Source organism: Hesperophylax consimilis, chromosome 2 (assembly GCF_061612785.1).
Source record: "Hesperophylax consimilis isolate HC1 chromosome 2, BYU_Hcon_1.0, whole genome shotgun sequence".
Taxonomy (NCBI): domain Eukaryota; kingdom Metazoa; phylum Arthropoda; class Insecta; order Trichoptera; family Limnephilidae; genus Hesperophylax; species Hesperophylax consimilis.
The window spans coordinates 16,586,665-16,601,484 of NC_142837.1; positions in this window are offsets into that span (position 1 = coordinate 16,586,665).

The window sequence follows — 14,820 nt, forward strand, 5'->3', positions numbered from 1 at the left end:
GTTCCCTTTAATAAGGTTCCATGATATTTCATCAAAATGAAAATTCAACACGCCTTTAAAAAGTGATATAGAGTCATTAAAAGTGATGAAAAAAAAACTAGATTTAATAGTTACCTATGTAACCTAGTTTTTGTTTCATCACTTTTCATGACTTTATATCACTTTTTGCAGGTGTTTTGAACTGTCATTTTGATGACATACCCGGTCACCATTTTATGTATAACGCCTATTTGAAGACAGTCCTCAATCTATAGTTTATATCGAATAGCCAAAAGTCTTCAAACTACACGGTAGATATGTTTCGATACATATTTAAAAAGGCACATGATAAACGTATGAGGCTGTGAGAGGGTAGATTATTAGGGTGGTGTTAACAAAATGGCACAAAAAAATGCATGTAACGTCACCCATATATATATATATATATATATATATATATATATATATATATATATATATATATATATAGGTCCCACAACATTTATTGCGTCCGTGCGTAAATCCGTCTTTGGGCGTCCAGCACTTCTAGTTCTTTTTTTTAGATTGTTTTTGTGAATATTGCACTATGTTTTACTCACGATAATCGCTAATATCATATTTTTTTAATATTCATAATAATGCAGGTTTTGATGTTTATTACACTCTCATACATTTCTAGCGTCACGTACATACTCACGTCCGGGTGTATATTTTTTGTATATTGAAGGTTCCTTTTAATATAGGTTTCACGTCCGTTCACTCTAATTTAATTGTTACGTCTGCCGTATATTGCTGACTATTCTAATAAAGGTTTCACGTCCATACTGAATAATATATTCTTGCGTCCGAGTGTATATTATTTGTTTGTTACATGGCGTTTTGAAGGTCGATTTAATTTTTACGTCTTCCGTATATACGGCCCTTAAGACTCTTGGATTTGTTTTGAGAGTTTCAAAAGGTAAATTTAGGCCGTTGTTATGCCCCTTATATTATTAAACCCCTTAGAATTACATGACTTATTCTGATATGGGAGATATATTTCACCTTAAAAATAATCAACATAAATATTGTTTATTTTAATTCTTTTATATATCGAGACAAATAGACATCTATAATTTTTGCAATCTTTTCTTTATTTTGAATATCTACTTATGTGAGACTTCTTATCATTTTTACCAATGTATCTTATTTTATTATACGCTTTTGTTGTAACATTTTACTTTTTTTCATTCTATTTTGTTTTCTCTATTGTTTTAATTTTGAAGAATTTATAATAACTGCGATACTCAACTATTAAACTAGAATGTAAACGTCTATTAGGTGTAATAAATAAATTAACAAATAAATAAACAACACAAAATATTTCTTACTTTTCTAGTGAAGTTTTCACGTTCATAGTGAATTAATTAATTAATTACAGCATCTGTGGTTGAGAGATAAGACTCTCGACTCGCAATCCGAAGCCCGTAATCTGACGGTCAAACCCGGCGTGCGCAAATAAATTTTTATTTGTTTGTGTTATTTCACAATTAATACATTAAACATAATATAAAGTGTGTTTGCAGCACGTTCCAGAGTGAAATATACTCTCAGTATCGCCCTGGTGTGTGACCACCATTCCGAATGGAAACGTTATTTCCAAGCTTTTGCCGTGTTTGGTGACCAGATATAAATAGCCAGGTACTTTTCTACATTTCTCTTCCTCATCTTCTTCCCCTCCCCAATACCTTCACCCTAGTACTCAGATTGGGGATGCCACAGTCTCGCTGTTCCAGACGGGAGCGGTTGAGACTCTTGTGCGGTATATAAAAAATATATGTATATATATTTATGTTTTATTTTTTTGACATCCAGAAACACACCAGACCTGACAACAAACTGTCTATTGATAGTGAGAAGTTGGAATGAATATCTTGTTGCACCTTGTATACAAACGTACCTACTGGGCGCAGGCGTGCGACAATTTTTTTTACAACGATATCCTTAGTAAAAATGTATCATTTCATAACGCGCCAGTTCGCTCCATTGCAGAGGGCAGTCGGACATTTTTAGGTCGGGATATCAATTTACCGTACACTGTAAACCATCTTACAAAAATGTCCACCCGCGCAAGCGCTTTTTAGTTCTGAGTGCTAGGTGGCAACGTTGTAAATGAACTGAATGTTGCCAAATCTGGGGTTTTGCTTCATCAAGGACTCAAACAATACATAAAAATGTACAAATTCGCCAACGGCCATGGGGACGCAATACTATCGACGAAATGCGTGGACGCAGCACGGCCGTCGTTATGTATACAAAATAATATCTACTCGTGATTGGTCACGAGGATACAATACCATCGACGCAGAACTTCTGTCGTTACGTATTCAATATAATAATATCTGTTTTTATATTTAACTTAATTAGTTCAACCTCAAATTGCAATATTTTAATTAATGAGTTAAACTTATTAATACCATTAAGTTCAAAATAAAAATATATTTTTTTATTTTTATTTCTTAACATCTTTAGTGTTACAATATTTACAACATAATATTAAATAATATTTAAATCACTTTTCTGATAAGTAAGATGCTTGTGCTTAGGAGAGGACAACAATATATTTTTACATACTTATTTATATTGCAAATATTATTACAAAAACTATTAATAGCCTTACAAGAAAATACAATAAAAGTAATAAAAACAGGTTAGTTATAAATAATACCAAGGAATGATAAGCAGAAACATAATATGTGGAGTTTATTAAGCAGAATTGATTTGAAAGTACCTACACGGCACCCACGCTCATGTAATCTAGTAAAATAAAAATGCTTGTCTTAGAAGAATATGTTCAACATATGTATAATAACATTCTCTCTGATTCTATCTTCAATGTTACCAAAATAAATATAAAAACTATATTAAAAATGTATTAAACGTGTACCAAACTGCATAAAATGTTATTATATTATGTAATGACATATATTATGTAGTATTACGTTATAATAATCTTCTGTTTTAATAATCTCCTGTTATAATAATCTCCAGTTAAAATAATCTCATGTTATAATAATCTCCCTCTTGAATAACGTTATATTTTTTACAAAATGAAACAATACTATGTTTTAAACCACTTTATATTTATTTTATACAATATTTGGGTTCAATCCAAACCGGTCGACGAAATATAAACAAAAATAAAGTGGTTTAAAACAAAGTTTTTGTTTCATTTTGTATAATGTCAAGCCACTAAGTGTTTGCTTTCTTCGATAAATTTAATATTTTTTAGTTCTTGTAAGTATAGTTTTTAAATTTTTACATACATAATAGAATAGAATATTGCGGAAATCTGCAATTTGTTTCTCAGTTAGGTAAATTACACGTGTATAAATGAACCACATTGTAAACTGTTGATTTCCCTGAAATAAAATAAATAATTTAAAACAATAAGAAAATTTATTAGGTGGTATTAGAGAATTTTAAATTGTTTTTTTTTTGTAACTGTCATAATTTTCCTCAGATATATCCAGGAGTAATTTATTGAATAATTTTATACCGTTAAATAAATAATGATGTTTTGCTGTTGTAGTTAGTAGTAGTAGTGGTACGGTTAGTCCTCCAATATAAATAATTATTTAGCTTAAAATTAATTATGGAATATTATTTTTATCAAATAAATCTTTATGTAATTGAAGTTCGTAATGTACGAGTATTTTTGTCATAAATTTTTGTGAGAAGGGGAACCGGGAAACCTTGGAAAATATTTATTGTTGGATAGTTATATGGCTTTTTTAAATATGATTTTTATTAATATTTTTTTAATTGTCACAAGTGGACGTAGGTATGATTTAAACGCACCCCCCCCCCCGCAAACCACGATTTCATATTTTAGTAGTGTAGAATGTGCAAGTGCAAAATAAATACCTTTAAGTATTTTTAATGATACAGTATTTCTAAGTCTAAAAAACATAAAGATGAGTTTTCTCATTCTGTCTACTGTGGAGTTTATTTGACTTTTCCATTTGATGTTATTATCGATAATTATTCCAAGATGTTCACAGCCTAAGCACCCTGATCAAGTTTCTGAAGGAATCGCTTGGGTACCTACTGGACTATAAGGGTATAACGAGCTATGTATTCGATACATGCGATTATATTAATTGGCTAATTATTTAGATTCATTAATTGACAAACAGTTTGCGTTACATATTGGTATTTCGTTAACATTGATATCAGTAAATTTTTCTTTAGCATAGACTACAATTCCACTACTTTTATTTTTGTGATAATTTGTGACATATTGTTTGTAGTTTGGAATACTTGGTATATTTTTATGTATTGCATGCGAGTGTGCCTCGGATAGTATTAAAAAATCTGGTTGTGGACATAATGTTAAATACATAGGTATACCAGAAGTTCGTCCATGTTTCAAATTATACTCCTTATGTTTAAGTGCAAGATTGTTAGTAGATTTATTATATTGTTCTAGATTTTAGTGCATTCGCTGTATGTTTCACATACGTATTCTTCTATATTTTGATTTTTTGTTGATTTCATTTAAGTTAAAGTTTTCATTGCATTTATGAAGGTGTGATAAAATATATAGTTATAATTCTATGAATATATTAATAATAATCCTCACAATTTGTGTTACGATATTCTTGCTAGATTTCAATTCATATCTTGAGGTTTTTATTTTATTCTATAAGATTTATTTTATATTCAGATAATATTCGGGAATTATAAATTGTTTGTTTAATTGACAACAATATTTAATTTAAAATAAAACAATAACTTTGTAAACACCACTTTTATTTTTTATACTTTGTGCCGACCGGGTTTCGCTCCCAAAAAAAACGCTTTTTCTTTTAAAAAAAACAACAACGGACGCAATACTACCAACGTAATGCGTAAACGCATCACGATCGTCGTTATGCATTAAAAACTACGCAGGATGCTTCTTAGTTCTTAGTGTCAAGCGGCATCGTTGTAAATTAACCCAACGTTGCCAAATCTGATGATTTACTCAACCAAACGCTCAAATAATTTATAAAAATGTACTCGTGAATGGCCATGGGGACGCAGTACTATCGAAGTAATGCGTGGACGCAGCAAAATCGTCGTTATGCATTAAAAACCACGCAAGACGATTCTTAGTTCTGAGTATCAAGCGGCATCGTTGTAAATTAACCAAATGTTGCCAAATCTGATGATTTACTCAACCAAACGCTCAAATAATATTTAACAATGTACTCCGAATGGCCACGAGGACGCAGTACTATCGACGTAATGCGTAGACGCAGCAAGACCGTCGTTATGTATTCATAATAATATTTCAACGTGATCGGCCAGGGGGACGCAATACTATCAAAGTAATGCGTGGATGCAGCATGACCGTCGTTGTATATTCAAAATAATATCTACTCGTGATCGTTCACTGGGACGCAATACTATCGACGTGATGCATGGAAGCATCATGATTGTCATTATGAGTTAAAAATAGTATATTCTCATGAGCGGCTACGGGGACGCAGTACTATCGACGTAATGCGTGGACGCAGCACGACCGTCGTTATGTATATAAAATAATATCTACTCGTAATCGGTCTTGAGGACGCAATACTAACGATGTAATGCGTAGACGCAGCATGATCGTCGTTATGTATCGAAAATTATATTACTTCGTGGACGCGGCAAGATCGTAGAAATGAATAAAAACATACACTGCTCGATATATACATCGTGTAGCGAACCTGTCGGCAAAATGTCAAACGTTCAATATTCGTTTCCAGACATTCTGAGACATTTTTTGCTTCCACAAAATTTTTTGCCATATGATTCTACATGGGGTAAGCATCGTTCTGGCCAATTTTGAGGTCAAAACATTGCAGCGTCCGTATATCGGACGCTGTAAGTCGGTGGACGCTGCAATGCTATGGAGTTTTTAGGGGTCGGACGCAACAAATGTAGCGGGATATATATATATATATATATATATATATATATATATATATTCATTCAAGAAGATAGTAGTTTGGTTTTACAGAGAAAAAATAAGCACGTCCCTATATTAGAATCACAGACAATTCGATTAATATTGGTGATATGTATCTATTGGTGTATGCCTTACAACCTGTGTACGAATTATATTCTACGCGTTAGTTAGTTACATAGTTATTATTTAATGAGCAGGCAGCATTCTGCTGATGCGCTAATAATATCTAATTTCACTTACATACGTATCGTTTATGAATAATGTTACCACGACTGTGTACATACCAAAGATATTAGAAGAACATCTTTGGTACATACATTGTATTGGTATTGGGGGATGCAAACCTTAGTTGGAATGAGATAGGTACAGATTAGGTGGGTACTTATGTAAATTGTTAACGTCTGTCTAGTTCTAGTGGATCGCTAAGGTTCGTGCAGATTAATTAAATGGAGGGGTTCAGAACAATTTAGCGTTTAATAATTTTGATAAAAAATGTTATTTTAGGTCTTTCAGATTTCGTTTCTTTTCTAAAATTAGAGTTGTGAGGCATTTATTATTATTTTTGTACAGAATGTAAATATTTTTTTATGAAAAATTGAAACGTGAATCTTCATAAAGCAACACATTATCAATATGTATTCGATTATTCTACACTCGTAAGATAATTTATTTACAAGAAGAAACCAGTTTTACCTGTATTTTTACTATCCAGCTTCGAACAAATTTCACGCAACTTAATTTTAGACAGTAAATTGGATATTTCAAAGGACCATAGATCATGATAGACAAAGTTTCCAGCTAAAAAAAGAAAAGTTTACATAGGTACCTACTAGGTACTTTTCAGAGATAAAAATGCAGTGCAAATTTCTTAACGCCAGAATTCACGGTTAGCAGGTACGTTACCTACAGTGAGACATCACATTTAAACATTGTGTGACAACCGAAAATAAATTCTCATCATAAAAAAAATATTTTTATTTTTTTCTATTATTCTCAAGACCATACAAAATAAGTGTTAATGTGTGTTAAAACTAAATTATTCACAAAATAAGCGTTAATGTGTGTTAAAACTAAATTATTCACAAGCCCAGACTAAATAAGTGTTAATGTGTGTTAAAACTAAATTATTCACAAGCCCAGACTAAATAAGTGTTAATGTGTGTTAAAACTAAATTATTCACAAAATAAGCGTTAATGTGTGTTAAAACTAAATTATTCACAAACCCAGAGAAAATAAGTGTTAATGTTAAAACAAATTAATTCACAAGCCCAGACAAAATAAGTGTTAATGTATGTTAAAACTAAATTATTCATAAACCTAGACAAAATACGTGTTAATGTGTGTTAAAACTAAATTATTCACAAAATACCTAAGTGTTAATGTGTGCAAAACCAAATTATTCACTAACCCAGAGAAAATAAGTGTTAATGTGAGTTAAGACAAATTAATTCACAAGCCCAGACAAAATAAGTGTTAATGTATGTTAAAACTAAATTATTCATAAACCTAGACAAAATAAGTGTTAATGTTTGTTAAAACTAAATTATTCACAAACCCAGACGAAATAAAATTTTGTCAAAAAAATATCTTGTTTTAAGTATCGTAAATAAAAAAGACTTGGCAAGCCACTGTGTATTTTATGTGGGTAGGTTGGGCGCCGGGCAACCTCGCAATTTGACACTCTCTAACATTTACAAAAAACTCTCATTTGGGATCCAGTTTTAAAGAAAAAAAGTTCCCGTCAGCTAAAATAAACTTGGAACTAATGAGAAGTCACGTATCCACACTCGATAAAAATTAATTAATCATCTGTCGGGCACTTTAATGAAAGAAATACATTTTTCCGAATAAAACAATATTTGCTGCTTGTAACACGATCTACACTTAAAGGCATTCCTTTAAAATGCTTAACACGAGGTTGCGGTACGGTTATAAACCCCACAAATGTTGGTGTTATGTTATTGTTATTGTTATTGTTGTTGTTATACGCCCATAGGGTGTATTAAACTGTTATATTTTACCTTTGTTAGAAGTCAACATGAGTACAATTCTCCCGTCTGCAACCCACATTATAATATTTATGTACCTACAGAAAGAATATAAAATATATTCATACGTATTCAAAGTTTTAAAATGGGTATTCCAGCAATTTTGTTAAACTACAACACTCTTGCTGCTTTTGGATTCCGCTAAGTAATACTAGAAGTCGGGATTTATTTCAGTGCTGAAATTGAAATTACTAAACAAAAAAATGTCTTTAATAACAAAAAAGTGCAACCATTTATGAATTAATTTTCTAGCTCGAAGAGTCCATTTAGAGTCCGAAAGGCATGATAAAACATATTGGGGACGCCCGAGGAATACTTGGCGTAATATAGTGAAACAAATACAAATATAGTGGCAAAATGTGATAATGAAGAAAGATGGGTGCGAGAAAGTGATAAATCGAATCAAATACTTATCTATGTGTGGTAAAATGAGGCGTGTGTGATTAACGAAGAAAAGGGTGTAGGGAGAATGTATGATATGAAAGTGAATGGTAGAAGACGGCGAGAACTCCAGATGAAGACTGGGTGAGATCAAGTTAAACAAATTCAAAAAAAAACTTTTTCCATTTTTATCAATAATATTATACCACCTTAAAACTACACCCAGTTTTCAGGTACCTGCACCAGAATTCACAACCTTGAAACTTTATTCCAAACCGTACATAGCCCCGAGCAATGCTGGGTACACGTCAGCTATTAAATATTATTTTTGCCATATCTTTCCACGCACTTGTGTGGGTTTGTAAATACCCCACAGTGGCGGCTCGTGACTCTTGAGTGTAATAGAGTACTAAGTTTGAAAAAATTAGTAGTATTTTATGTAGGTAGGTACCTACCTAGGTACCGAATAGGAAAGCGGACTATTCACAGGCAAGCGTGTCCGGGCGAGAATTGTGACACAGGCCGAACGAAGAGCGTGTCTTTTACGAAATTACGACACTGTAAATTGTAAAGTAGCTACGTATCTACCATAACAACATTAACCAAAAAGTAATTAGCAGGTATGAAAAATGAATTTCTTTGATTCTGCATCAATATCGCTTGCATGGACAATGTTTATGACACGAATATTAATGGATCAAGATGAGAGCCGACAAATGACTTGGAAATTACATCACAAGATATTAACTGCATAGGTTATAACTTTTAACACGCGTCTTGTGAACATTACCTACCTTATTTTAAGGATGTAACAATATGAAAATTTTAGGAAAACTTTATTTGAAAAGTCTATCTTGTTTGAAACAACATTTCTTTGTTGAAGGTTTAAAAAAATCAACATTTGAGGATCCGATATAAAATTCGACTCTAACAAAAAATTCTAGGAATAAGATATCAAATCTATTAACCATCTAGTACTTATGAACTTGGAACCTACTTAGACACTTTTGCCCATTCCCTTGATAAAGTTTAAGGATATTTAATTTTCCACGCCCAGTAGATTGGTACCTACTTAATCTAATAAAAAAAATATTGCTCTCAAAGCTGGAATTTCGGATATAAATATTCAAAAATAATAATATCTAGATTTCTGTTTCTCAGGAAAGTGGGTAAGTTATGGAGGAGCTATTAGTCGCTTTTACTGCTCGACGAAAAAAAAAAAACAAAAACATTTCCGTGAAGAAATTTCAATAGCCATGCCCGGCGCGGGGTAACCATTAAATGCTATATAATTAAGGTGGGAATGAGAAAAAGAGAAGCGAGTATTTAAATTAAACATGAGCGATAGAGAAAAAATATACCTTGCTCTTATTTCTTTTTGGTAAGAATAATCTTTCGTCCTGTTCGCTCTCGCCGATATTAATCATCCTTCCCTAGAGTGGTGTCTCGCTCTTACACACGTAAGCTCTCATGTATTTATCTTTCATAGGAAGAGGTGAGAAATACATTAGTAAAGTGACTGTCTATTGGTTGGTTTTGTTTGACATTTGTTACTCGAGTCCACGTGGACTACTACGTATAGTTATTTCTCTTTCCCACTTTTAGACGGTCGCATAAGAGGCTCTCAAGTTGGCGGCGCTCCGAATGCGTGTTTTTTCGGTTTTACTTTTGTGAGTGCGTACTTTGGGCACTTGATAAATATTTTAATATATTGTGCCAGCCGCAATACACGAACATATTATTATTACTCCGGGGGCACTTACATTATCAACAGAAGTATTTAAAGCATTGGCTCGTAGACACAAATCAGCTGTTTGGGCGAACCGGAGATAGAGAGCGGACTATTCACGAGCGCGGCGCGACGTCACAGTCGTCTGAGCGAGCATGACGTCACAGGCCGAACGACGAGCGTGTTCTGTGTGGATGGGTTTGTCCGGCGGACTTTCTCGGCTCGCCTGTCCATCGCCACCTATGACGAGCGGCAAGCCGAGCATGGGCCAAGCAGTTACCCGAGCATGCTCGTGCGTTAGTAATAATAATATTTGGCTAATTTATATAGCGTCGTTTTCGTGAGAAATCACCTCACGGACGCTAATACGTCCAACTGCAGAGAAATAGTGGAAATATAAACAAATCTAGCCGCTAGAGGGAGCTCGTGTAAAACGTTGACTTTTACATTCGTACATTTGGTACATGGTGGCGGTCTTTTTGCGCTTTCTAATTTGTATTTTGATCAATCTTGATAAAAAAAATATATTTCAAAAGGTAGGTTCCGCGGTTAAGCTTGCGAACAAATAACAAAAACACTCCCAAGTGTTTAAGTTATATGTGGTGAGATGTTTTCTTTAAATGTTCTTGATTACATGAAAATACCTATAAGTTCCATATAGCATTTTGTGTTCTAGTTGAAGTTATAAATCTGACTGATGTTGATGTTCAAAACACTTTTTCGTATTTTATTATGTGACACCTCATAAGAGCGCCCCTATCTACAAACAGTATTAGTGTACCTACATTTACTTTAGATGTACACAGTACCTACTGCCTGTATAGGCAGGGGAGCTATGTCGCTACCCGTTTGGGCAGCCTTGTGAGGCGGATTAAGTAGGGGCTGTAAGAAAGGACTTATTAATGCGGTTCTTGATATGAAGATGCCCGGATTATATGAAAGACGAAAAACAGAATTTTGTTTGTGTTTGAATTTTCGAATAAATTGATATATGATACATAGGTTCCATGATAACTGAACACAGTGACAATTCAACACACTTTTAAAAAGTGGTCATTAGAAACGATGAAATTTTTTTTTTTTTAAACTAACCTAACCTAACCTAACCTACTTAGCCCAGTAAATAAATTTTTGATTACTTATACTTTATACTCGATAAAATATTGAAAGCTTTTTGTAAAATTTATCACAATTAGATATATAAGTAGAAATTTTATTACATTTCTAAACCATCTAAGACAGAGTTAATTGAAGCTTTATTTTTTTTTGCTGTCTGAGCAAAAAAACAGTATGGTCGGTCGTATTTGAGATACCTAATTTTTTTTATTAAATTTCGACTTCTATAATTTATCAACGTAAGATAAAGGATATAATGTCACATAAAATCCATTAAAATGTATGAGAGAAAACCAGGCGCACAACTCATAACGCTAGGAGGCGCTAGTGTTGCATGCTGCTATCAGAATTTATAAGAAACGTCAGAAATTGGAGGCATTGTAGGGGTTACGACTACTGTCGGTGTCGAAAAAGATATTTTTGCGGACATGGTCTGTTTATAAAAAAAACTGTTTGGTATTTTTTCATGATTATTTTTAGTGCTTCTGGATAAATTATGCATTAAGAAAAACAAAATTGGGTTTCTGAAATTAATGATGAGATTTTGAAAAAAATTCTGACAAATGGAAAATGTGATTTGGGAATCTGATTTATAGGTGTATTATACTTTTTTTTAATTTTTAGGTTTTTTATCTTTTTTTAACGTTTGAGATTATTGTATCACTAAGAATTAGATTAGTATTCCTAAACGGATACACTCCAGGCGCATTGGATTACGCCTGATCAAAATGGTGCAAAATTCACTTGGAGCTTCGCACATGCGTCGATAATGCACGGGATGAGTTGTATATCTGCACTGCTCACCTGATCTCGCTCATCGTTTCGGCCATATCGAGCTGTCTCGATACCGCTAGGTGCTATATCAGTAGTACCTATGGTAAAACATGGTTTGGAATATGCATGACCCGTTGGCGCTTGCGGGGCACAGATGTCGTTGTAAGGTATGTGAAGCAGTGCGATGCACAAATACAAAGGGACCGCGTCTGTTTATTTTTGTTTTAATTTATGTACTCGGGAATAAAATATTATTATATTTTTAGCATTCAGATAAAGAAGAAATTTCATTGAAAGTTTGGTTTCCAATATTTATTTATTTTTTAGAAGGTTTTTAAACTTTACGAAAATGTGTCCTTGCTTTCCATTGCTTGCTTTCCAGAGTACCCCGTGATTAAGTCATGTGGTTTAAGACATGGTTACAGGTTAATACCTATACATATAAATTAAGTTATTTTGTGTAAGTACAGTAAAATAAATTAAATTATAATATATTAAAAGAATTTCATGATGAAACCAATATTTAAAAATGTTGGTAATAATAGTAGGGAAAAATATAAAACAAGATTAAAAAAAAATCTATAAATCACCATAATATATTTGGAGAAACCTAAAGAACTGTCGAATGCTGTGGATTGAATTTATGAAGAGACTTACAAGATTTGTAACATTAGGTCGTACCTACGAGCTTTAAAAATACCAACAAAAGTGCATTTTTAGTTAAATTATTTCTTTTATTACGTTTTTATTAGTTTATAGTAACCATTTTGGGTTAACATATTATGTTTTGTACAATATGTTAATTTCGTGGACCATCTTGAAACAAAAGCTACATTCAAGACTCTCATACCAATTTTTACATCAGGTAGTCATAAAGTTATAATTATAGACCAATTATTATTCTGGTATGATTTGAGGTTTTCATGGCCAAAATTATTATAGTGATTTGTTTTTGGGGTATTATGCCGTGTTGAGCTACCTCCTTCTTTAATATAATAATAATAAGGTGTTTATTCCGGTATGTGGGGAGGTTAGTGCAGTCCCACACATTCCATATACCTAGATGATATCTTTAGCCCACGTTTGGGACATCTGCAGTTTCACATATATTATCTGCCCTGATGATGGACACTGCAATGCTGTCCGAAAAATTGGCTAAAGAAGGAGGTAGCGCAACACGGCATAATACCCCAAAAACAAATCACTAAAAAATACTATTCTAAACACCTTTTCTAAAATTTTAGAAACAACGATCAAAAATCAACTCACCAATTACCCAAAATCAAACAAACTATGATCACAGAAACAATTTGGGTTCAGGATAAATCTAGGAACATCCAAAGCCATAATCACAGTAATTGAATGTATTGAAAATTCTCCAGACTCAAATAAAAATGCATTGGCATATTCCTCGAGCTTCCTAAAGACTTCGACTCACATATTTAAAAAAAACTAGAAAATATACCTACGCGTGCAAATTATCGATACCCAACTTTGCCAAACCATTCTTTATTAAATTCGACTACATTATATGAATTTATTTGTGGTCTATTATACCGGAGCTCTTAAATAAATACATATTGTAGAATTAAAATATTCCTTCAAAAATTAACTTAAGGCACTAACGTAGTAATTTAAAATCACGCGTTTTTGGTTTTAAATTTTGGGAGTATTTTTATAAGCCCAGAAAAAAATAATGTATAAGGCCTATGAAAACTGCTTTAATGTTCAAAATCTCCTACTTACGAACCCATTTTCGGTTATGGTTTTATTGTATAATGTGTCAAATTAAGTTATTTATAAAATGATCGAAAAACATTCAAATATTTGTGCCTGAACATCCACAAAATAAAATAAAAGGCACTTTATGGGCATGTTTTTTTCTTGAATAAATCGAAACAGGTGGATGGTGTGAAGCGGGAATTTAAGCCTTATCGCCATCTACGTAAGGTGTGTTATTGATAGCGGCTCGATTCAAAATATTACACGACGTAGTGTATCAAATTTGAAAACAAACAAAATGATCAAAATGGCTACCTTTGAACAGCTGATCGAAACAGATTCCCAATTATGCGACATTTGAGTTGTGAATACTTGATTTCATATATTATGAATGGTGGGTAGGTACCAACTTACCGACACTAACTATATATATTTTTTTTAATTTTTTTTTTTATTTAATATTATTTCTTTTATCTTGCTAGAGCAATCCCGATGAGTTACAAAACTCATTGTAGGACGAGAGGAACTTACAATCCATAGGTGGCAGTCAATAGGTACAATTTTACATTGTTATTTTTGTATCAAAATTATAAGTTTCACATACGAAACAGTACAAAGATAGAAAAATATCGTAATTATAAGTTTCAAATAAAAAACAGTACACAAATAGAAAAAGGGATATTAAGTAGAACAAACAAGAAGAAACAAAAAAGGAAACAGACATACACATAAGAGCTAAGGTAGGACTTTAGAAGAAGTTACTTACCCACTAACACATAGGTAAAAATAGATTATGCTCGATTACAAATACAGGGTATAGAAAAGGATTATAAATTGGAACAGTACCTACCTAAATACCTAAGAATTGACAGCCAAATACTGGAAAAAAATGGTAGTTAGAAACCTACTTTACCGACACTCGATTCGAATTGTCCACTCCACAGCACTGGAATGTTAATGATTTAAAAGTGTTGCGTACCAATCGATTCGTACTCGACGAATGAACTGTAATTTTTAACGAGAAAAATAAGCGTGTTTATCACAAGAAAAAAGAAGTGTGGAAAGGAGACCTTTACCTTGTGAATGATCTTGC